Source organism: Phyllostomus hastatus, unplaced genomic scaffold (genome assembly GCF_019186645.2).
Source record: "Phyllostomus hastatus isolate PE091 unplaced genomic scaffold, TTU_PhHast_1.1 phas_scaffold_1066, whole genome shotgun sequence".
NCBI classification, from domain to species: Eukaryota; Metazoa; Chordata; class Mammalia; order Chiroptera; family Phyllostomidae; genus Phyllostomus; species Phyllostomus hastatus.
The window spans coordinates 4,050,855-4,074,420 of NW_025334004.1; positions in this window are offsets into that span (position 1 = coordinate 4,050,855).

Consider the following 23,566-nt stretch of genomic DNA (forward strand, 5'->3'; position numbering starts at 1 on the left):
TTCAAGAAATGGATTATCAGCGAAAATATATTTTCACTGATAGGCTATCTATTCACAGTTAGAATGAGAACTATGGCTCTGGCCAACATGTGAGCTCATGTGAGAACAAGGAGCTGTTATTTCTTATTATTTGATGGATATTTGAAGTTTTCCCTGCAATTCAAATACACATTTATTATGAGCTTTAATGACTCTACAGAAAACATTTGTACATTTACCAATATTCACAAGTACTTCCAGAACATATTATGGGCCAGTTAATTCACATCACACTTGTGATGGAGGGACAACCCCAATATAAGGTTGTGAGGGGGCTGGCACTTACAGAAAGAAAGTAAAGCTTAGAGGCATATTGTGGCCTGTTTAAAGTGGATAAATACTTTTAAATTTATGAGGGAGACTATGTAACAGCCTTGAAAGGCTAAAGTAAATGTGAATTATTTGAATTCATCACAGATGAACATAATGTGACTCCAGGCAGTGGGCAGCTCTAAGTTACACTGGATAGAAGAGGTTCTGAACCTGGGGGCGGGGAGGGGGGGCGGGTGTCATAGTTTAAAGAAATAATAAAAATATAGTGGAAAACCAAGGAGTAAAAAATGAGAGAGAGAGAGAGTAGCTGATTTTCTTAGATGGTCCTTTCTGGAAGGCTTTCCATGGCTGATTTGATCTCACCCTTCAATGTCAGGCTTTCATTGACCTTCCAATTGAAGGGACTCTCCCTCCCCACTGATCTTTGTCCTGCTCACTGTTTATATCAATTATCCCTCTTACCATGAAATTATTACTTACATCTTTCACTTGTGTCTCATCACTGGTCTGGGAGCTCTGAGAGAACTAAATCCTGTTGATCTTGTTCATTGCTGTAATCCTCAGAGCAGCAGCCCATTATTGTTGAATGATGGATCAGTTGATTAAATAAATGAATGAAAAACCGAAAGAACTGATTTGCTTCTAGGGAGAAGCAATAGACCATAGCAGAAGAGCTGGCAGACAAGAAAATTTATACTGAAATTTTGACTTTGCCACATACTAGTTACGGTGGTCAAATTATTTAACTCCTTTAACGCTCCATTGCCTTACCTATAAGTTGGGTAGTATTTCCTACCTTTTTTCGGTGGCTGTGAAGATAAAAAAGATATTTCATGTGAACTCATTAGCAAAATACTTGTATCATTAGCTACTGCTGTGTAACAAATTACCCCTAACCATAACAATTAGATACAAGGATATTTATAATTTTACCACTTTTGTGGGTCAGGAATCCTGGAGCAGCTAAACGGGGCCTCTCACAAGGCTGCAATCAACCTGTCAGTCATGGCTGCAGTCATCTCATCTCCAGGCTCCTGTTGGGGAGGGTCCCTTCCCAGCCTCACTCACGTGGCTGTTGGCAGGCCTCAGAAGACTCGCTCCCATATGTGAGCCTCTCCGAAGGCTGTCTTAGAAGGTGGTCGCTGGCTTCCTGCAGAGGAAACAATCCAAGAGACAGCAAGGGAGAAAGCTCAGGATGTCAGTCTTTTTATAGCATAATCTCAGAAGTGACATCCCATCCCTTTAGCTGACTTCTGTTTGTTAGAAGTGAGTTACTGGGTTCTGTCTCACTCAAGAAGAGGAGATTACATAAGGGCAGAAGTATGAGGAGCCAGGTATCAGTGGGGCCATTTCAGAGGCTGCCTATCACAATACATGAATATGGGGATCACAACATAAATAGCATTTAATGTGGTTTACTATCTGCCGGGAAAAAGTTTTATATATATATATTGAATGTATTTAATTCTCACAGTGCTGTGAGGGAGATACAAGTACAATTAGCAGCCACATTTAGTGGTCGAGCAAACTTAAGGCAGAGAGGTTAAGAAACCCTGTGAGAGTCCCACAGTTAATGTGCAGCATCCCCAGGCTTCACAACATGATAGCTTGACCACAGGACTATTGTCTTTACCTCAGGCTAAACTTTCTCTTGGAGAAGAGTTCCATAAACAGTTGCTGTTGCCATTACACACAAGGACAACTAGTGCTGTACAATATTCAAAGAGCAGGGTAGGGAGGCAGAACCTGGGAGATGGGTAGCTCAACTCAAGAAACTGAGAAAAAAGTTGAAATTTCTCATCCAGGAGAAAACACAGCAATTTTCTGTAGGTTAAGACCAGGGATCAGGGCCATCAGGGGAGCATCTTAGAGGTTACAGAGCATGCGTTTGACTCAGAAAGGAGCGAGCCTTGCTAAAGACATCACCAGCGTAGAATGTGGGGCAGCCTCCTGAGCATGGGGGCCAGGCAAGCCTTGTGGGGCCTTAGCCGTTTGCCAGAATATCATGATTATTTTTCCAGGGAAAATTTTTGTCCTGGGACTCCCACGCTAAGTTATTCTTTTCAGGAACTGAAAATAAAAAAGAGCATTTACCAATATAACATATATCCCTTTATCTATTTCTCTCTGTTTTAAAGTAATTGTTTCCAAAAACGACCCATGACTCAAGAGCCAAGCTTGCATCACATTCCTGGAAAGGAAAGAGTGGCTCTGCACATGACACCTGGCAAACTGTCCCACCACTCAGGGCCTTGGGAACACTTGTTATGGGCTGAGAAAAATGAGGCATTAGGAAGTGAAATGGCAGCCTATCTCTTCTAAGCTAAACATGCGGTCAGAACATTTGGTTTTGAGGACAGGAAACAGCAGATAAAGGTAATTTCATTTGGACCCATGCTTGCTAGTTACATCCAAACAGAGAGTTGCAAAGGAAGCCACAGCTGGTGTTCAGATAATCATACAAGAGTGCTAGCAAAGTCTTAACAGAAGGTCACATGAGTCACTGAATTTTTCAAGGGAAGAGAGAAAATTGATTCCTTGACCTCTCTCCAACACTGGGCCAGAATATGCAGTGGAGGAGTATGAATGACATATAGCAGGCTTTTCTTCGGAGTATGACTCAGTTTAAGAAATGCAACGTGAATTTTAAATTGAAGAATGAGTAATATTGAGGGTGAATATGTGGCATTCATAAGTATTGTTTAATTTCAGAAAGGATCCTGTTGAAACTTCAGAGTTTTTGTTCTCCAGAAGTTGGCTGGGAGTCATGGCATCGCAAATCTTGGGAGCTGGAGAGGACATTGCAGGTTGGAGCCAACCCGAGAAGTGCTGTGTTGGGGAATAGAGACCATGGAAGGAGGTTAGCTTGCTGCTAGTAAAACGAAGTTTTACCTGATTGTGTTTCTGACAGGGCAGAAATGAAGGTGGGGCAAGAAGTGGGCTAGATGAATCATGGAATTTGCTTCTTTCCCTAGCTATTGGCTTTAGTTTGGAAGAAAGATGCATAAGAAAATCCTTTTTCAGGATTCCTCAGGTTATATTTATTCAATGTCCTTCATCCCAAAGCAGTTTGGATGAAGCTCTTTGTACCTGAAGAGAGATAGAGTCAAAGTCCTAATGAAAAAGTACAGTCTCAGAAGTGTTGAAAACTGTGGAGTTCTATGATTTTCTTTGAGAACTTCTATATCAGTAATTTACACTTTACCACCTGAGTCAGTATAAAATGCCTAAATATAAACTCCTTGAGGGGGGAGTCCCATCACTCTGCCTAAAGTGCTCAATGAGTTGTCATGAATATTTTTTTGAGAATTTTTGTAAGAGTTTAGCTAAGCCAAACTGATGATATAAGCTGGGCAGCAAAATCTCAAATGCTGGTTTTTGAATGGTAGTTAATGACGCTTCCCAGTATGTTGGCTGTGAAGGCTCAGATCAACATGTCTGCCTACACCCTTCACTTCTCAAAACCTGAGCAAATCATACCCTAATACTGGGGTCGGAAGGAGCCAAGGAAGATTCCTGAAGATTCTTGAAGGTTCTTTTGAAGCCCTGGTTGATTCATGGAAGCATGTATCTATTAATTAATTCATTAATTTGTTTATGGAGCACCTTCACATTAGGTACTTTCCCACATGCTTAGCATCAAAAGATAAAACACAATACCTTCCCCAAAAGGGCATCTTTTCTTAATAAGAAAAACATAATTCAATTGATAAAATTTATGTGTTCATTTTATTTACCAGACATGAGAGTGAGAACAGAAAGTCGATAATCCAATATCAGAACCAGGAGACCATCCAGAAGGGGACGCAGAGTGCCTCGGTGCAGAGCCAGAAGCACAATGGGCCAAGAAAGGGTTTGTGAACACCAAGCATTTTTAAAAATTCTTGTGCCCCAGCACAAAATGGTGCACATTGGCAGTATATGCAAACAGTGGAAACAAGCTAGAAAACAACTGAGTTCATTCATTTGGTTAGGATGATTTATTTTGGGAAAAATTCTGTGTTCATTGTCCCATTCTTGACTGCTGAACTTCCAAATTCATGTCTTCTCCCTTCCTAAGGCATATTATGTCCACTGTAATCACAAAGAGAAAGTTCTTAACCATTTTATGTCCCTTTATTTGTGCTCCTGTAGGTAATTTGAAATAGTAGTGAAAGGACAGGATAATCTGAATAATTGTAGGTATTCATGGGATGGAGATCAGCAGAGCTATCAATCATTCAGATACTTAAACAATTGATCATAGAATTTTGTATCTATGCCAAGAACCATTAAAATGACTGAGCGTATTTTCCATTTTTTTTCCTGCCTGTGTGGAATCTTACTAATATTTGAGCACATTAACCAAATTCTTTTTTAATAAATGGAAAAAATCTACCACCCCAGTCAAGATTCCCAAGATGTCTAACCCCTGAGCTTAACTTTAACTTTAATTTTTAAGTTTCCAAGGAAAATTCTCCTCCAAATAAATTTTTCTAAAAAATGTATTTTAACATTTCATCTATTTAGAGAGGCCTGTGAAAAAGTTAAGTGAACAAGTTTTAAATAGACCAGACATATTCATTCTCTGAAAAATGCCTAAACCAAGCAAGCAACAAGTAAATAAATAAGTAAATAAATAAAGCAAGCTACATTTGGTGAATCAGTGGCTTTGGTCTTATGATTGAATATGCCTGCTAATGCCAAATCTTGAGCTAATATGTAGCATAGGATGGGCTTTGGGAGACAAGTCCAACACCAAAGTTGTGTTTCCTGGCTCCTCAGGAATAAGCCAATAATCTCACAGCTATTTACACATGAGGAAGAAATACGAGTATGTCCCAAAGTCTAACATGTGTATCTCCTGCTTCCTTACGCCTGCTCTCCTTCAGAAGCCCGAGGTTGTCCCAGGCCTGTATTTTTCCAGGAAACCATATATGTGTCACCCAAGACCTTAGGATAAGGTCTCACAGCAAAACCACAGAAGCACCTCTGTGATGTAAATTTAAAACTGAAAAGAAGGGATAAAAATAAAACAATGGAAGCTAGAGGAACTGCTTTGTCCTTTTCCTGATATCTGCAAGACCAAGAAAATATTCCATAGACTGGGGTGAGGGAGAGGAAAATCTATGAAATAGGGAAGGAATAAATTGAGAAGCATGAAATCAACAGGAAGAGACAATCCACATTCATGAGACTAAGTATCACTGGTCGGCAGTGCCAGGAGGACCCTTCACGGGAGTTGAGTTCAAAGCTCCCAAACTTAGGATCTCCATTCAAGGATAGTACATGTGTGGTGTTGGGAGCTACATGAGTTTTCCTTTTTATTGTACTACTTTGAGACGAATTCATAGATAGCAGCCAGAACCTCTCAACTGATGATCATCCTAAAGCATGGATGTCCATCCATGTTCCAAAACTTTGCTTAGGACCTACACCTCCCAATCTACCCTTCTCTTCTCTGTTGTATCTTTATTTTTTTCTTTCATTAATTCCAAATCTTATTTTATTATATCTTTCTTTCCACTTTGGGGGGGTTCATTTTGTTTTTTAATTTTCTTCATTCACAAAGAATATATTTAACTCATTATTTTTCAGTCTTTGTTTTCTAATACAATTATTTATGGTTACATATTTGCCTCAAATCATCATTTTTTTCTGTGCCCCACAAATTTTGTCAGTCTTTTAAAATTTTCATTCAGTACTAACTTTTTAAACACTTTTTATTATGATTTATTTTGTTCCCATAAATTATTTAGGTTTATTTTTTCTAAATATGTGGAGGATTAATATTAACATATTTTAAATGAATTTGTAACATATTTATCATGGTCAAAAATCATGGTCTGTATGATACCTGTTTTTAGAAATTTGTTGAGGCTTATTTTGTAGTCTGGTATATGATCAATCTTAAAATATGTTCTATGTGTGCTTGAAAAAAATGTATTTTTTATAACTGTCAAATGCAGAAATCTGTGCCCATTAGGTTAAGATTGTTTTCAGTTTTATTTAGATCTTCTATATCTTTGCTGCTTAATGTATATAACATTAATTATCAAGGGAGTGCGTTGAAGTCACCTACTGTAATGGGGGGTTGATAATGTTACTCCTGTAATTTTATCTACTTTGCTTATATATTTCAAGACTATTTTCTTAGATGCATACATGTTTAAGATTGCTTTATATTTGTTGGGAACCACCCTGCCTGGTATCAGAAGCTGTAACCCCCACCATGGCTAAGGCTGAGTGAGCGACCTTCGGACCAGAAGCCACTAAGGAAACAAAGCTTATCTCCTTGGCAGAGGCTCCACTTCTGCTCCTTTTTCTTCACCCTGCCTGGCCCCCAATGCTTGGTCAGTTAGCCAATGATGGGTAAGATTCCCCAAGGTGGGGCATGACTTAAGACAGGCACGATCATGTGGAGGCCCTCAGGGAAGGACTTGGGGGGCTATGGAGAAAGGTGGTGATGGGTCCTTGCCCCTAGGCTTTGAGAAAGCCTGAGTCCTCATTCTGTCTGCAAGAAGTCTCCTAATTTCTTGGCTGCCTTACTTCCCCTGCCTGACTTAAGCCTGAAACAATGGCAGAGGGTGGTGTAGCCCTGTATTGGAAAGGATGGGTTCCCCAGGTGATCAGGCCTAAGAAAGAATATGTAAAATCCTGTGAAACCTGATTTGTTTAGAATGCTCTCAATTAAATGATAAGGGTCCAAGCAAGGAGTGAGTTTGTTCCTCAAAAGTTTTATGGCTCTTTAGTTATCTGACCCTGACTCAAAATAGGCCTTCATAATTCCTTGTATGTTACCTATTATTTGATCCTTACTGCCTAACAATGATTAAAGAGCTTTACCTGTATTCCTGTGCAAAATGAACCTAATAAAAACCCATTGAGGAAAAGGCTCTTGGTCCTTCTCATTTGAGAGATTGGCCACCTTTCATCCCCAAGCAGATTATGTCTTGATAGACTTATTTTCATCTGTGGCGGCCAAGGGGTGGAGGGGAGGGGAGGGGCAGTGCCCTGAGGGCAGAGCCACCCGCATGTATTCTTAGTGATTTAAAACTTTTATTTTTATATAGTGGTTGCTTTCTTCACTAATAATATTTTAGGTTTAAAGTCTATTTTATCTTCCCTGGCTGGTATAGCTCAGTGGATTGAGCACAGGCCTGCAAACCAAAGTGTTGCTGGTTCACTTTCCAGTCAGGGCACATGCCTGGGTTGCAGGCCAGGTCCCCATTGGGGGGCATGTGGGAGGCAACCACATATTGATGTTTCCCTCCCTCTCTCCTTCCTCTCCCTCTTTCTAAAAATAAATAAATAAAATCTTTAAAAAATACAATACAATAAAAAATAAAATAAAGTCTATTTTATCTGACACAAATAGGCTGTATCAGCTTTTGGAGGCAGTTACACCAGCTTAAGATTGCACCAGTACCTCTCACCCTTGAAGAAACTGTTTTACTGATAACCCCCAACAAGTGCATGTACACACACACCCATGCACAGACAGACACAAACCTCCCCAGTGAACTCATTGGACAAGTTAATTTTAACTATGGGAAATTAAAAGAACATTTGGGGAGAATTGCATCAGGCAGATTTGTGTTATGTAATCAGTGTGCTTCCTGTCCCTCTCACTTCTCTTCCACATCACGAAAAAAATGGGTTTTGTTTATTTTTATTTTTATTTTTTAAATATTTTTTATTGATTATGCTATTACAGTTGTCCCATTTCCCCCCTTCACTTCCCTCCACCCTGTACACCCTCTCCTACCCACTTCCCCCCTTTAGTTCATGTCCATGTTTCATACTTATAAGTTCTTTAGCTTCTACATTTCCCATACTATTCTTACCCTCCCCCTGTCTATTTCCTACCTACAATCCATGCTACTTATTCTCTGTACCTTTTCCCCCTCTCTCCTACTCCCACTCCCCTGTTGCTAACCCTCCATGTGAGTTCCCTTTCTGTGGTTCTGTTCCTGTTCTAGTTGTTTGCTTAGTTTCTTTTGGTTTTGCTTTGGGTGTAGTTGTTAATAATTGTGTTTGCTGTCCTTTGACTATACATGTTTTTTTTTAATCTTCTTTTCTTAGATAAGTCCCTTTAACATTTCATAAAATAAGGGCTTGATGATGATGAACTCCTTTAACTTGACCTTATCTGAGAAGCACTTTATCTGCCCTTCCATTCTAAATGAAAGCTTTCCTGGATAGAGTAATCTGGGATATAGGTCCTTGTCTTTCATGACTTGGAATACTTCTTTCCAGCCCCTTCTTGCCTGTAAGTTCTCCTTTGAGAAATCAGCTGACAGTCTGATGGGAACTCCTTTGTAGGTGACTGTCTCCTTATCTCCTGCTGCTTCTAGGATTCTCTCCTTCATTTTTACCTTGGCTAATGTAATTATGATGTTCCTTGATGTGTTCCTTCTTGGGTCCAACTTCTTTGGGACTCTCTGAGCTTCCTGGACTTCCTGGAAGTCTATTTACTTTGCCAGAATGGGGAAGTTCTCCTTTATTATTTGTCCAAATACGTTTTCAATCTGTTGCTTTACCTCTTCCCCTTCTGGTGCCCCTATAATTTGGATGTTGGAATGTTTAAAGATGTCCTGGAGGTTTCTAAGCTTCTCCTCGTTTTTTTTTTTGAATTCTTATTTCTCCATTCTTTCCTGTTTGGTTGTTTCTTTCTTCCTTCTGGTCCACTCTATTGTTTTGAGTTCCAGTTTCCTGCCCATCACTATTGGTTCTCTATGTATTTTCCTTCATTTCTTTTATGGTAACCTGCATTTTTTCATCTAATTTGTGATCAAAATCAACCAATTCTGTGAGCTTCCTGATTACCAGTGTTTTGAACTGTGCATCTGATAGGTTAGCTATCTCTTGGTCACTCAGAAGGATGAGTTCTGGGGCACTGATTTGTTCTTCTGTTTGAGCTTTTTTTTTTTTTTTGGTCTGATAGCTCCTGTTATGGTGAGGGGCAGAGCCTTAGGTGTTCACTGGGGCTGGGCACCCCAGTTGCTAGATTGTGACATTGTATGTGAGGGCAGGATCGAGAGGGAACAATGGTGGTAGCTCTGTTCTCCGTTGGACCTCAGTCTTTTCCCTGGGATCCTTGGATGCGCGCTCTGCCCTGCTCCACAATTGCCGCCTCACTGGGTCTGCCAGCTGCCACTTGCATACTCAGGGTCCACCAGCTGCGATCTTGTGCACCTCAGATGCCTTACTCACTACCAGTTGTGCCCAATTCACCCTGTTCTCTGCGCCACGACCCACTCCCAGCTGCTTGTCTCTGCTCCTCCTACCAGTCTGGATAAACGGATCTATTTCAACTTCTTGGCTTTCCAACTTCCATTCAGATAAATTTTCTGTCAGTTCTGGGTGTTATTCTGCCTCTAAATTGTTGCTGTTCCAATCTTGGTTGTGAGTGGAGATACAGTGTGTCCACCTATGCCTCCATCTTGCCGGAAGACGAAAAAAATGTTTTTAGTACAGTTGTATGCTATTATTTAGTATTGCTGTTAAACTCATACATGTGCATGTTTCAATTCTCCAATTTGACTTTTTGTTAAGAATTCTAGATAGAACTCTGATGGCCTTACGTGTCCTATAAATCCTGGTATAATAACCCCCTCTGACCATGCTCAAGGCTGCCAGGACCCTATCTTCAACTTGAAATTGTCCTAAAGTCTTCCTCTTAGAACCATTCTCCTTTTTAAAAGGTCTGTCTTCTCTCCATCCTATTGACTTTTTTTGGCAAGAAGTTCACCTTCCAGATTTTTTCCTTGATATTTATAAAGATTTTTTCTATTTTAAAATTATATAAATAAATAATATGAATAAAATAAGATATTTTTAAGTACAGGGAAGATACTATTAATATCACCAACAACAACATCTCTTGAGACCACTATCGGGAGCCCACAGACAGCTGACCTTTGACACAGTTGGGTCGAGTGAGATGCATCTGCACAGTAGAAGCAGCTGTGGCCAGGTCTCCTGTCTGTCTCTTCCCGTGTGCCTGTCCCTATTAGCATCAGGTGGTGAGATTTTTGTACACCTGTGCTTTATAACAAAAAACCTTGCACAATACCTCTGATTCTGCATGAAATGACTTGTTGACCACTAATTAGAAGCCCCTAATAATCCTAATGCTGCCCACTCCCCACACCTGGAAAGTTAAGGATAGATTTAAACTATGGGCAGACTAGCTGCCAGAACGCTGGAGGAGGCCATTGCTAGGAATGCTTAAGGAGTCACTATTCCAAAGCTCAAGATGTATTAGAACCACTGTCTTTCCCATGCCCTGGGCAGGAGCGGTTATTGATGGGACCAGGTAAACAGAGGAGGAAGGAGTTTTAATTTGAATATAATAATCTTAGTACATGGAAACATACATAATATGGCCCCTCCCAGATATGTAGTTAATAGATCTAGGTAAAAAATCATTTATCTAATTTAGACAATCTAATTTCTATAAACAAGAACTAATTTTTAAATCACTCCTGTGCCCCTTTGATTTAGACCAATCTATAGAAACTTAGTAGATATTTAATTATAATCAGCATTTGAAAGTTTGTGCTCATATAGCTTCGTTGGCTATCTGATTAATGACCCTCTTGGTCAAAATAACATTTGTTTAATATGGTTGATCTGTGGGACTTCCTGTACTTTTTGGTTATTTCTTTGTTTAACATGATTGATTTGTAAAATCTTCTGTGCTTTTAGAAATTGTTTCTGTGGTAACCGTTTCTGTTTCAATAATCATACTATGCATTGAATGTTGTATAACCTCCCCTATAAAAATAAAGATTGATTTTTCTCAGTGAGTCAGTCAGATCTAGAGAGCCTGGCTGTCCTCTGGCACCTTACCCGGTGTCTCATTTCGCCTGAGCCTTTCCTCCTTTGGGGACCCTGAGACCCACCGAGGCTGGACCCCGGCAGACCACCATTACTAATATTTTTCAATATCCCTCCCAGTGATTTATATGTGTGTGTGTATGTGTGTGTGTGTGTATATATATATATATGTTGTATATGTATATACATATATATGTATATATATACATATATATGTATACACACACACACACATATATACACACATATATATATGCTTCTTTTTAAAACATTTTTATTGTTGTTCAAGTACAGTTTTCTGCCTTTTTCTCCCACCCCTCCCCAATACCCTAGCCCTCCTCACCTCCCTCTCCTGTTTCCACTCCACCTTGCTATTGTCCATGTGTCCTTTATCGTTGTTCCAGAAAATCCTTCTTACAAAACTGTCATTACCTTTTATATTGCCTCATTATTTTCTTCAAAGGATTATATCATGGTTTTTTCTTATTGCAATAATACTCTTAAGGACATATTTGTTCATCAGCATTTGTTTGTAATTCCTAGTCAATCACATGACTGTACCAGAAGTTATTGAGTCTATGTCGTATTACATTTGCATTGTTTCCAACTGGGTTGTTTCCACTGTAAAAGAATGTTAATATGAACATTCTTGCTCAAAAGTTCTTGCATGCATCTCTGATTGCTTTCTTATGATAAACTCAACTTGGATTTCTCTCTGACACTTGGGTTTATTTTCATCTCACTATTTCTGATTACTCCTTTTAAGAAATCACCAACTCAAGCTTCTGCAATACTGCATTCCAGCTCCAGTCCATGGCTCCTCTGGCCTTTGCTTGGGTAGGAAGAAGAGAGTCATAGCAGATGCTTCTTTAGGTTTTATTCATGTGTAAGTCTTTTTTTTGGTCATAGATGTTGCCTATCCATTTGTAACAGTAAATGCCTAGTGAGAAGTAGTGAAAAATGAGCCTCTATAAACCTCCTTGCCTAACACTGGGTGAGGTGTGAGTGTTGCCCACTTGAACTTCCATGGTCCCGCATCTAGAAAACTGTGGCCAACCATCATGACTTCGCTTATCTGAAGCATTTGGATCCTGCATTTTTTATCTAAGTACAACTGCCAGCATTTCCTAATGCCCTTTCTTTCTACCCATAGTTCAGATTTGGGCTGAGTCTTCTTCGGATATTAAGGAAAGACTACATTCACCTTTGACTCTTCCACTGGTCTGATATACAGGTTGAATAGCTTGCATACTGGACAGTGCACTTCATACTTTCCAATTCGGAGTCAGAATGGGGAAATATAAAAAAAATCTACTGAAACCAAAGAGTATCTGGGGCAGAGGTCTCTGATCATACAATTCTACTGTTCCTATGCATCCTATCCTGAAGGTTCTCTTGTGTATGTTAAGGAAAATCTGGGAATTTAACATATGAGTTAAACTATAGAAGAATAGCAATAATAATAGTTTCCACTGATCACACCCTTTCTTGTTTCAGAAGCCGCATTTTATACAAGCTATTTCCTTCAATTCTCTCAATATCTCCAAATACCTCTGAGGTGATATGATTGTTTTCTCTACTCTACAAATGAGAAAACTGGGGGCAAGTCATGGAGTCTGACAGAAAACTAACTCAGGTGAGGTACTAAGGCTTGAAATAAAGATTTGGGAACTGTCATCCTCAGATGATTGTGAGTACCATGGGTGCATAATATAATGAATGAAACAGAAGTTAAAAGAACCAAAGACTGAAATCTGGGTAATACTTAAAATTCAGGTGGAGAAAGATGAATTAAAGAAGGTGACTTCACAGAATTGGTTAGATTAGAGGAGAACCTGAAAGTAATGGCAAAGGAAAAATGATTTTCAAGCAAAGATCATCAAATGCCAGAGTAATAAGATAAGACCTAAAATGTAGCTATTACTGCAAGTATTGTTAAGTGATGGTGAATACCCAGCTCAAATGGAATACAAACAGTGGTAGCAGTACAAATTTGCATAGAGTGTGGTGTGCGTGGATGTGTGTTGTAGTAAGTGGCTGTAGGAGTAGAGAAAGCAGAGAGTTGGATGATACCCAAGTTTGCTATTTGCAGATGCATAGGTGGGAAAAGAGAACTGAATGTTGGAGATTCTGACATGAGGATGAAGTGTATTAAATGATGCAGCATGGGTAAGATGTGCATAAAAAAAAAGGAAGTAAAGCCAGGAGATGGGTAGTATATGGGGAGAAAAGGCAGTTGGAGAGGGACTAGAAATCTTGATTAAAGTGATGGTGGTGCCTTGGAGACTTGCAAGGAGAGAAGATTATGATCAGAAATTAGCATACTAGTTTTTGCCATAGAACATTTCCAGTTGGTGCAAAGAACAGGTATGGCCACGGGTTAATAGAGTTAAATGGAAACAAAGGTCATTGCAGGAGAGTATCAAGGAATTTTGAAGTGAGGGGCTCTGTTTGAGTAATTCCACTGATATCATATTGTATCTACACAGACCAAAGGGTCTCCGCCCTACCTACCAGCAAGGTGCAAGCAACCTGCTGGAAGCAGCAGCAAGGCTGAATGAACTTGCTTTGTTAACATAGATAGTTAACAAAGCAAGTTGCATAGAGTGTGGTGTGCGTGGATGTGTGTTGCTCATATCAGCTCATATCTATGAGCTGATGCAATCCAAAGAAAGTGGAGCAGGAGCTGAGTCTGGGTAATCTTCTAAAATAGTGAATGAGGAAAGCTGTTGACGCAAACCAAAGGCGTGGGCGGAGTAGCTGGAGGAGGACAGCTAAAGGCACACACATCAGTGAGTCATGGTAGCTCTTCAGAAGAGGCCATCAAGATCTCATCCGCCTGCCCTCAGCCACCACTGGTGGAAGTCTAAAAATATACAAGAAGGAGCCAGAGTCCCAAAGGCAGCACTACTTGAAGCAGACTGCATTTGCTCTTCCTAAGAGTTGCTGGAAATGTGGGAACAAATATATTCTCTGGCCTCTGGAAAATGTCCTAAGTCTAAATTGCTTTTAGTCTTGGGAGATACTGATGTCAGAGACTAATTTTCTCCAATCTTTAGAATTGATTCACATCGGTGTAAGCTTTTTCAGTTTCCTCAAATGCAAGAGATCAAATCTCTCCCACATACCTGTCTCCACCCAGCTACACTAGATAGCCCAAGGGACAGATGCTGTCAGTTCCTGTTTGTTAATGTCAGTAATTAGTAACTATATCCTCTTTAAAGACAGTCTGTTACTGCAGAACACAGTCTGTAAACCCAGATAAGATACAGGAACGAGGAGGAGGGTGAAGGACTGTGCAATGGAATGGATATGAATCTCAGGGACAGATCAATCTAAATTTGAGTACTGGCTTTGTCTCAGAGAAAATTGTCACTTAGGAAACTAATCTTTCCCCCCCATTATGATATAATATTAAATTATTGATGTACCCAAAGTGACAATAAAAGCTATCAAACATATAGGTTAGCCAACCTTTTGTTCTTAGGGTGGAGTAAGATGGTTTACATAAGTTAAATACCTAATTAACACAATATGACATAACTATTTTAGTGAAACATAGAATCTTTGCTTTCTAGGTAGAAAATTTTCTTAATATTGTATCTGGAGTAGATTACAGGAAAAACTTTATCCTTTTGGCATAGTGAAGAAAAAAACTCTAATTCTGTATTAGCTTACTTTTGCAATTTAAATTTGTTTACATAATTAAATTTATTCCAGTTAACCTTTTTGAGCCTCAATTTCTTCACTTGGAAAAAGGGAGGCAATAATTCATTTTGCAGAGTCCATGGCCAGATTAAATATGATGTATACAATGTATGATGAATTACAGTAGATGATCATGGTCCATCTGCCCCCTCCTATCACCATTTTTGCTTATATAAGTGCTATATCCTGGAGTCTGTAACAGTGGACAATATAATGTGTCACCTCACGTTCCACTATTAAATTCCTAAGACTAAAATAAATTCAGAGTTTTTCTCCTGAGTTGATTTTTATATTCTTTCAATTGTTACTTTTTTCCAGGTTGACTTCAACTTCCTTATATGATTCTGGATTCCTCTCCTGTCATTAAATGGCATTCCCCCCAAAAAGACAAACTCTTTGGAATACTAGCTTCTGGAACCTTTAAGGAGAATGCTGGATACTATGTCACAAACTCATACACTGCATAGCCAAAGATTTTTGAATCACTCACTGTTTTGGAATGATCCCTCACATGTATAAACTAATGCAACACAAAAACAGTGGGTGCAAGGCTGGTTCCTTAAAGTATGTGTGTAATCACGTTCCTTTAGAAATCCAAGCATTACACATTGAAAAACATTTACTTATGATTAATTATCCTCCAGATATTTTCAGTCACACATCAAAAATCTGTTAGAACAGTAGTTCTTAAATTTTGCTGCACATTGGAATTACTTGGAAATCTAAAAATCCAGGTTTTTCTGTCATTCCCAGACATTGTGACTTACTAATCACTGAGCATCAGGACTTTCCCAGATGATTCTAACATACAGCAAGGTTTGGGAGCTGATATTTTTGAGGCTGGTATCTACCCAAGAGCCATCACAGAAAAGATGCTTACATTTGTACGTGTGTGTTTATATTAATGATATTTGGCTTGAGTTCACTGATTTACTCAATAAATATTTGTATAAGATGTTGGGAGATAACAACATTGTTAAAATATGGTCTTTTTGAACCTTTGCACCCCAATGTTCATAGCAGCACAATTTACAGTAGCTAAGTGCTGGAAGCAACCTAGATGCCCATCAGTAAATGAATGGATCGAAAAACTATGGTACATTTACACAATGGAATTCTATGCAGCAGAAAGAAAGAAGGAGCTCCTACCCTTTGCAACAGCATGGATGGAGCTGGAAAGCATTATGCTAAGCAAAATAAGCCAGGCAGTGAAAGACAAATACCATATGATCTCACCTTTAACAAGAACCTAAACAACAAAACAAAGAAACAAGCAAAATATAGTCAAAGATACTGAAGTGGAGGACAGGCTGACAATGACCAGAGGGGAGAGAAGGGGAAATTTCAGGGGAGAATGGGAAGGGTTTACAGGAACAAATTTCAAGGACACATGGACAAAAACTAGGGGGGTTGGAAATGGGAGGGAAGTGGGGAGGGATGGGTGGGTGGGCTGAAATGGGAGTAAAAGGGAGAAAAGTATACTTGAACAATGATTAAAATAAAATTTAAAAATAAATAAAAATAAATAAAATATGTTTTTAGTAGTACTAATTTATCTGTAGTCTTTTTTATAATTAGGAAGAGCCCCTCAATTCAAAATGAAGCATAAAATTTGTTAGTCAAATGGAACCATTTTAGTTTTGTTGTTGTTGATTTTTCTTTTCTTTTAGTAAAGGGTAAACTGTTACCAACTATATGACAGAATAGCCTGTATCACTTTTACTTTGTTTTTCTCTGTCAGAATACCCTACTTCTAGCCACATACAAAAGTATAAGAGTAAGCCAAGTAGCGGGGGTGTGTTTGTGTACACGTATTCTTGTCCAGGGACACTGTGCTTACTCATGGTTTATAAAAGTCGCAACAACACTTCTCAGTCTCCTCATGTCCTCCTGCATGTCCCCATCTCTACGTCCTCCGCATCTGCTACTCATCTCATGCCTTCTCAGCTCTCATTTCTCTTTTCCTAACCTTTACTCTTTATAGAAATGACAGAGGACTCATCATGCTGGGGATTGTGAAATGAGCCCACATCCTTCAGACTTACTTATTTTACTGGGTACAGTGGCAGAATAAAGTGAACACGGGCTTTGTAGCCAAAGAACCAGCTAATTTAAATATTTACCTTTAGCATTAGCTGGTTACCTGGCTACTTAGGGGAATCATTGGAGCACCTAAAAAATAAAATCCAATGCAGTCTCAGGGCCCCACCTCTATAGAGGCTGATTCGCTTGGTTTGAAATGAATGGTCAGAGGGGAAAGAAAGGCAGGGCCCTCACCAGTGCAATCTAACAGAGAGCTTACTACAGGAGGCTGAAAGCAATAGCTCACAGGTTGACCCAGTTATCCTGAGCCTGGTTCAGTGAGGCTGCCAGGGTTCTCGAACAAGTGAAATTATGATAGTGTAATGGTGGAGGGGAAGGGCTGAGGTGCCCTTGAAACCTGTGTATCATCTCCTCTACCTGCAAAAAGGGAAATCTTGAGACTGTGTATTCATCCCAAGGCCTGGAAGGGGGGAAAAGGAGGGGTTTACAGTGCCCAAAGAAAGAACCCATAAACAATTTTAGTTAACTGCCTGCCCCCCGTTACATATGCAAAATGAACAAATAAAGTCTGTAGCAAGATAAGGATTTGGGCTAACAGACCCCCATACATACTTACATTTGGGTAGTCATGTCTTCCCAGGGGAAGCTGGTACCACCTTTATCCGCCAATCAAAATGTAACTTCTTCAACTCCACCCCATCAACTATATGAGTGCTCAGAACAAAGAATTCACCTTCTTGGCCTCTTGGCCCTCTTGGCTCTTTTTGCCATCTGGGGGGACCCCTGGCCACCTGCGTACTGGTCACCTGCCTATGGCCATCCTGCTTTTACCACCCCTGTACTAGCCACCCCTGCTTTTGCTTTCCTATTAGAACTTAGCATTAATAAACTTTGCTTGCACACTAGGAGGCTCATTGATCTGTAATTCTTTACTGTGTCAGTGAGAAGAATCTAGTTTCTGGGAGTTTCTCTCATAACAGATGGAGTCCAAACTTAGGGCATTTGCATTTTTGCTTTCACCTTCTCCATTCCCCTTCTCCTTCTCCCCCCTCCTCCTCTTCCTTCTCCCCCCTCCTCCTCTTCCTCCTCCCCCCTCCTCCTCCTCCTCCTCCTCCTTCTCCTCCTCCTCCTCCTCCTCCTCCTCCTCCTCCTCCTTCTTCTTCTTCTTCTTCTTCTTCTTCTTCTTCTTCTTCTTCTTCTTCATGCTCCTTAAGTAATTCTAATGTGGAACTTGAGATAAATGCTGGAAGAAAAAGGTAATTTATTGCTAGGCAGTGATGTGTCAGGGAAGGAAACAACATGGGCAAATATTCAAGAATGCAAGAACCTGCACAGATTTAGCTAAAATACAAAAGAAAGTGCATTTACTTGATTAAATCATATGAAATCATTGGTTTTGTATATAATCAATTCAAATCAATGGTTATTGAGTCAGCATTTTACTATGTATGTTGATGACAATACATGGCTCTTTGTTAATGTCTATATTATAGCTGTCCACTCAGTTGGTTGGAATTCTTTCCCAACACATCTGCTCCTCCCATGACTGTGAATCCCTGATGCAGCCATCCCAGGCTTTCTTTGTACCCTCAGGGTCTGGGCAATAGAGTTTCATACATAACTGGTGTGCTCACTGACTGCTTATGGTTTGAGTGCAGACATGAGCAAATAAATGAAATGATGAGAACCTTGCAATATGCAAGAAAAGACACAGTCTGACTCCTGCTTTCATGAAATTGAAAATCTAGTATGAGAGTTATGTGATATATGTATCCATGACACAATTGAAAATAACATTAGACATCCTCCCTCAAAAAATATTTAATGGCTAAAGCAATTGCTGAAGTAATTGAGGGGAGCTATCTTTGAGAGATCAAGAAGAGGAAAGATAAACATAGAACTAAGGGGTTAAGGAAGAAGGCTTTGTGGAAAAAATAAAACTTAAACTGCATCTGGAAGTTGTGGAAGAATTTGAGGGATGAGACAAAGCATTATGTAAAGTAAGAATTAAACAGAGGAAGATAATGATGAGTAGCAAGTGGTAACATCTGAATAAAGAGCTTGATATCTATGCAATTGGCAATAGTAACAGAGTTTTCAAGACACCATGTGATGATAGATTCTGGATGAGTGGGATTTGCTCACCATTGTAGTCCCTGTTCCTAGAAAATTGTGTGACTTGTTGTACAGTAGGTTCTCTTTTTTGTTTTTCTTTTTCTTTTTAAGTATATTTTATTGATTATGCTGTTACAGTTGTCCCAATCGTTTTCCCCTTTGCCACCCTCTGTCTGGTACCCACTTTCCATCCAGCAATCCCTCCCCCCACTTCATGTCCATGGGTCATGCGTGTAAGTTCCTTGGCTTATCCCTTTCCTATACTATTCTTAACATACCCCCGTCTATTTCGTTCCTACCAGTTATGTTTCTTGATCCCTGCACCATTCCCCCTTCCCAGCTGATAACTCTCCAAATGATCCCTACATCTATGATTCTGTTCCTGTTCTGGTTGTTTGCTTAGTTTTTGGTTTTGTTTTTAATTTTTGGATTCAGTTGTTAATAGTTGTGATTTTGTTTTCATTTTAATGTTCAGAGTTTTGATCTTCTTCTGTTTCTTAAATAAATCCCTTTAATACTTCATGTAATAATGGCTCAGTGATGATGAATTCCTTTAGCTTTTTCTTGTCTTGGAAGCACTTTATCTACCCTTCCATTCTAAATGAGAGCTTTGCTGGATAGAGTAATCTTGGTTGTAGGTCCTTGCTTCTTATCACTGTGAATACTTCTCAGCCCCTTCTTGCCTGCAGTTTCTCTTGAGAAATCAGCTGATAGTCTTATGGGAACTCCTTTGTATGGGAACTACTCTCTGCTTTTCTCTTACTGCTTGTAAGATTCTTTCTTTATCTTTAACCTTTGGCATTTTAATTATGATGTGTCTTGGAGTGCTCCTCTTTGGGTCCACCTTGATTGGGACTCTCTATGCTTCCTGGAATTGCATGTCTATTTCCTTCATCAAATTAGGGAAGTTTTCTTTCATTACTTTTTCAAGTAGATTCCCAATTTCTTGCATTTCTGCTTCTTCTCTGGCACCCAATGATGTAAATGTTGGACCTCTTGAAATAGAGGTCCCAGACCTTGAAGTAGAGTTGTCCCAGAGGCTGCTTAAACTACCCTCACTTTTTTGGATTCATTTTTTCTCTTGTTGTTCTGGTTGGCTGTTTTTGCTTCCTTATGTTCCAAATTATTGATTTGATTTGCAGCTTCATCCACTCTACTGTTTTTCCCTTGTAAATTGTTCTTTATTTCAATTAGTGAATCCTTTGTTTCTGACTGTATCTTTTTTTATGCTGCTGAGGTCCTCACTAAATTCCTTGAGAATCCTTATAACCAGTGTTTTGAACTCTGCATCTGATAGACTGATTACTTATGTCCATTTTGTTTAGTTCTTTTTCTGGAGTTTTGATCTATTCTTTCATTTGGGCTATGTTTCTTTTGTCTCCTCATTTTGGCAATCTCCCTTTGTTTGTTTCTATGTATTAGGTAGAGCTGCTTTGATTCCATGTTTTGGTAGTGTGTCCTAATGTAGTTAGTGTCCTGTAGGGTACATACAGTGCACGGCCTCCCCTGTCACCCAAGCTGGGTACTCAAGGTGCACCTTTCATGTGGGCTGAGTACACCTTCCTCTTATAGTTGAGCCTCGGTTGCTGTTGGCAGATCAAAAGCAGGTATTTACCCAGGCCAGTCAGCTGCAAGGATTGGCTGTGACCACTTACCACCAACCTCTGCCCCCTGTGGAGGATCAGCTGTGCAGGGGCCCCGTGGCAGTGCTCAAAAGTAGCCTATGCTGTCCACTGGGTGTGCTGGCCCTGGGGTTATCCGGGTGGTGCAGGCCAGGTCAGCTCCCACCTGTGTTTTGCCAGGAACAGCCCTTCCTGAGCTATAAAGCAATCTGACAAGGCTGCTACTTGTGCTGGGCTGGGAGACTCCCAGGCTAATCCAAGCTGTGAAACTGAACTGGCTACTACTAGTGCCTGGCCTGGAGCTCATCGAGGCCAGCCAGGTTGCTTGTTTGAGAGGATTTAGGAAGTTGTGAAGCACTCATTCATATGGAAAAGCAGCATTGGGAGCCCATAAATTTGGTGGGGCAGAGTGTGTGGAGATCTCTAAGGCAGATCAAACAGTGTTAACCAGGTTGATGGCATCTCACCAGCCTGCCAGCTCCGTGGCTCTGCAGGGGGAGAGCTCAGAAAACAATGTGCTCTGCTCCCCTTCAATGACAGACACTTCAGCTTCTCCCAATATGCCACTGGTACTCTTCAAGGTGCCACCCTGACACTAGAGCTCAGAGGGAGTGAGTCTGAGTAGGTGAATCTGTGTGTTGGTTCTTTAAGAGAAACTGCCTGTGGCTCCAGGGATTTCTTCCACTACTCAATTTTTGCAGCCAGAAGTCATGGGGACCTCTTCCTGGCACTAGAGCCCTGGGCTGGGGGGCCTGGTGTGGGGCTGGGCCTGCTCACTACTGAGATATTCCCCTCGAATTTTTACCTACCACATTTGGGTAAGAGACCAGCCCATTCTGCATCTCTGCCCCTCCTTCCAGTCCATGGATGTGGTTTCTTTAATTTCTGACAGTTCCTAGTGATGGTCGTTCTATATTTTAGTTTAGTTGTAATTTTGATGTGGTATTGCAAAGAGGTGAGCCACATCTGCCTACATCACCATCTTGACTAGAAGCCCCACAATAGGTTTTTAATAAATGACTAAGTGGAAAAAAATAAGGAAGAAATAAAGAATGCAATATCCATTAGGCAAGTTAGCTAGGGACACAAAGACGAATAAAAATGTAGTTTTTATTGTTCTTACAGTATATTGCAGTGCTTCTGAAGTTTTTATTTGCCTAAGAATCTCCTGAGAATCTCACTAAAAATTCAGATTCTTGGGATTCATGCCAAAGAGACCCAGCGATTCTGATTGAGATTGTGGGGAGTGGGGCTCAGGAATATACTCTTCAATAATTCCTCTGCTTGGCACCAGGTGTCCTGATGTCCCTGACCCAAGGATTATACTTTGAGAAACATTCGCTTAGAAGAGAAGATCCAACAACAACCACACTGTAGAAATTCCCCAAATAATTGTGAATATTGGGGAGCAAATACTCTTAATAGAGGCTCCCTCAGGCAATAACAGAAGTGGTATCACTTAAACTGAGTCATGTAGAATGAGTTGGCACTTCCTAGAGAATCAGGAGAAATGGGAAAAGATTCCTGGTAGAGGAACAACAGGGAGGTGTGAAAAAACAGAATAGGCAAGAAATGGCAGTTGGTTTAGCTGCTTGGTCTGGTGTCCTTAGGAAAGAGAGGACAGGCAATGTTTGACAAACTAGTTCATCAGTTCAGACAAACCAGTTAAGGACTTAGGAATGTTATGAAGCAGACAGACCACCAGCTATGATTATGTTTCCAAGATTCTGACTCTACTCCACTGCCCAGGTTTGGGTTCACATATTAGTACAAGTAGTAGTAGTTTGATATTTAGCTCCTTAATTACAGGACCTTCAATTCTCTAGTTCTGGGGAAATGGAGCTAGAAAAAGAAGAACAAAACATTCTTCTCGGCACTGACTTCCTTCGTACCAAGAATTTTTTTTTGTTTAATCAAAACAATGTGACCCTTCACCTCAATCATCAAGAAAGGAACAAATGATTTTCCTGCTAACCACAGATTTAGATATACTTCCCAAAGGAGGCATTTGGGCTATTTGTAAAAGCCGGAGATACCTTTTGTCATTCACACAAATCAATAGGCTAATCTCTTAACTTTACTGTCTGGAAAGAACACACAGGAACTGACCCCAACAATAGTAATAATTGGTTTTTTAGACTGATGCTCCTGATTCTCCTTTTTACATGAAACCGATGGGAGGTGAATTTTGTGAATTATCTAAAGGGAAAGAACCAGGTTGATGGCAAACCACGATTGAGCTTGAGAGTCTACTCCACTCATCTGCTTGAATAATTCACCTATTTCAGCTCAAACAGGCTTGGGGAAAAAAAAACTGTCAGTCATAAATTTGGGGGATCCTAAGGATATAAGTTCCTAGGCTACCAACCTCTGAACACAATTACTCATTTAAAACTCAGAAGTATTCTGGGGTGTCTATACCTGCAGAACCTTTGGAGGAGTTGTTTTCTTATTCAATCTGGTGGCTTGAATGCGGGGACAGTGTCTCCTCAGCTTCCTAAGGTAGATCACCACCATTCTTACCTCTCCATGCAAGTGGCTGCCAGCACCCATGCCTGTTAGGATAGCCTCTGGGAGCCTGAGGAATGGAAGTTGATTTTAGCTCTATTGTGGCAGAATAGGTTCCCAAGTGACCTACAGGTCCCTTTAGTGGTGGTTCCCCCACCTCAGCTCCTCCCTCCAAGCTTTCTCTGTCGTGGGGATGCAGCAGCCCCTTGCAGCATTCCATCCCTTTTTTAAAGGACAACATAGTGTCCTTCGCACACACAATCTGCCACAAGATGGTAGTCCTTTTAACAACCAAAACAACTGGGTAGCTGTTTCTATCTCAGGGAGTGCTTTTTCTACTTTTTTTAAAATTTCTAAACATTTATTTTGAAATTTATTAAATTAAAAACTTAATTATGATATAGTATATAGCAGATTATTATATAGTATGCTAC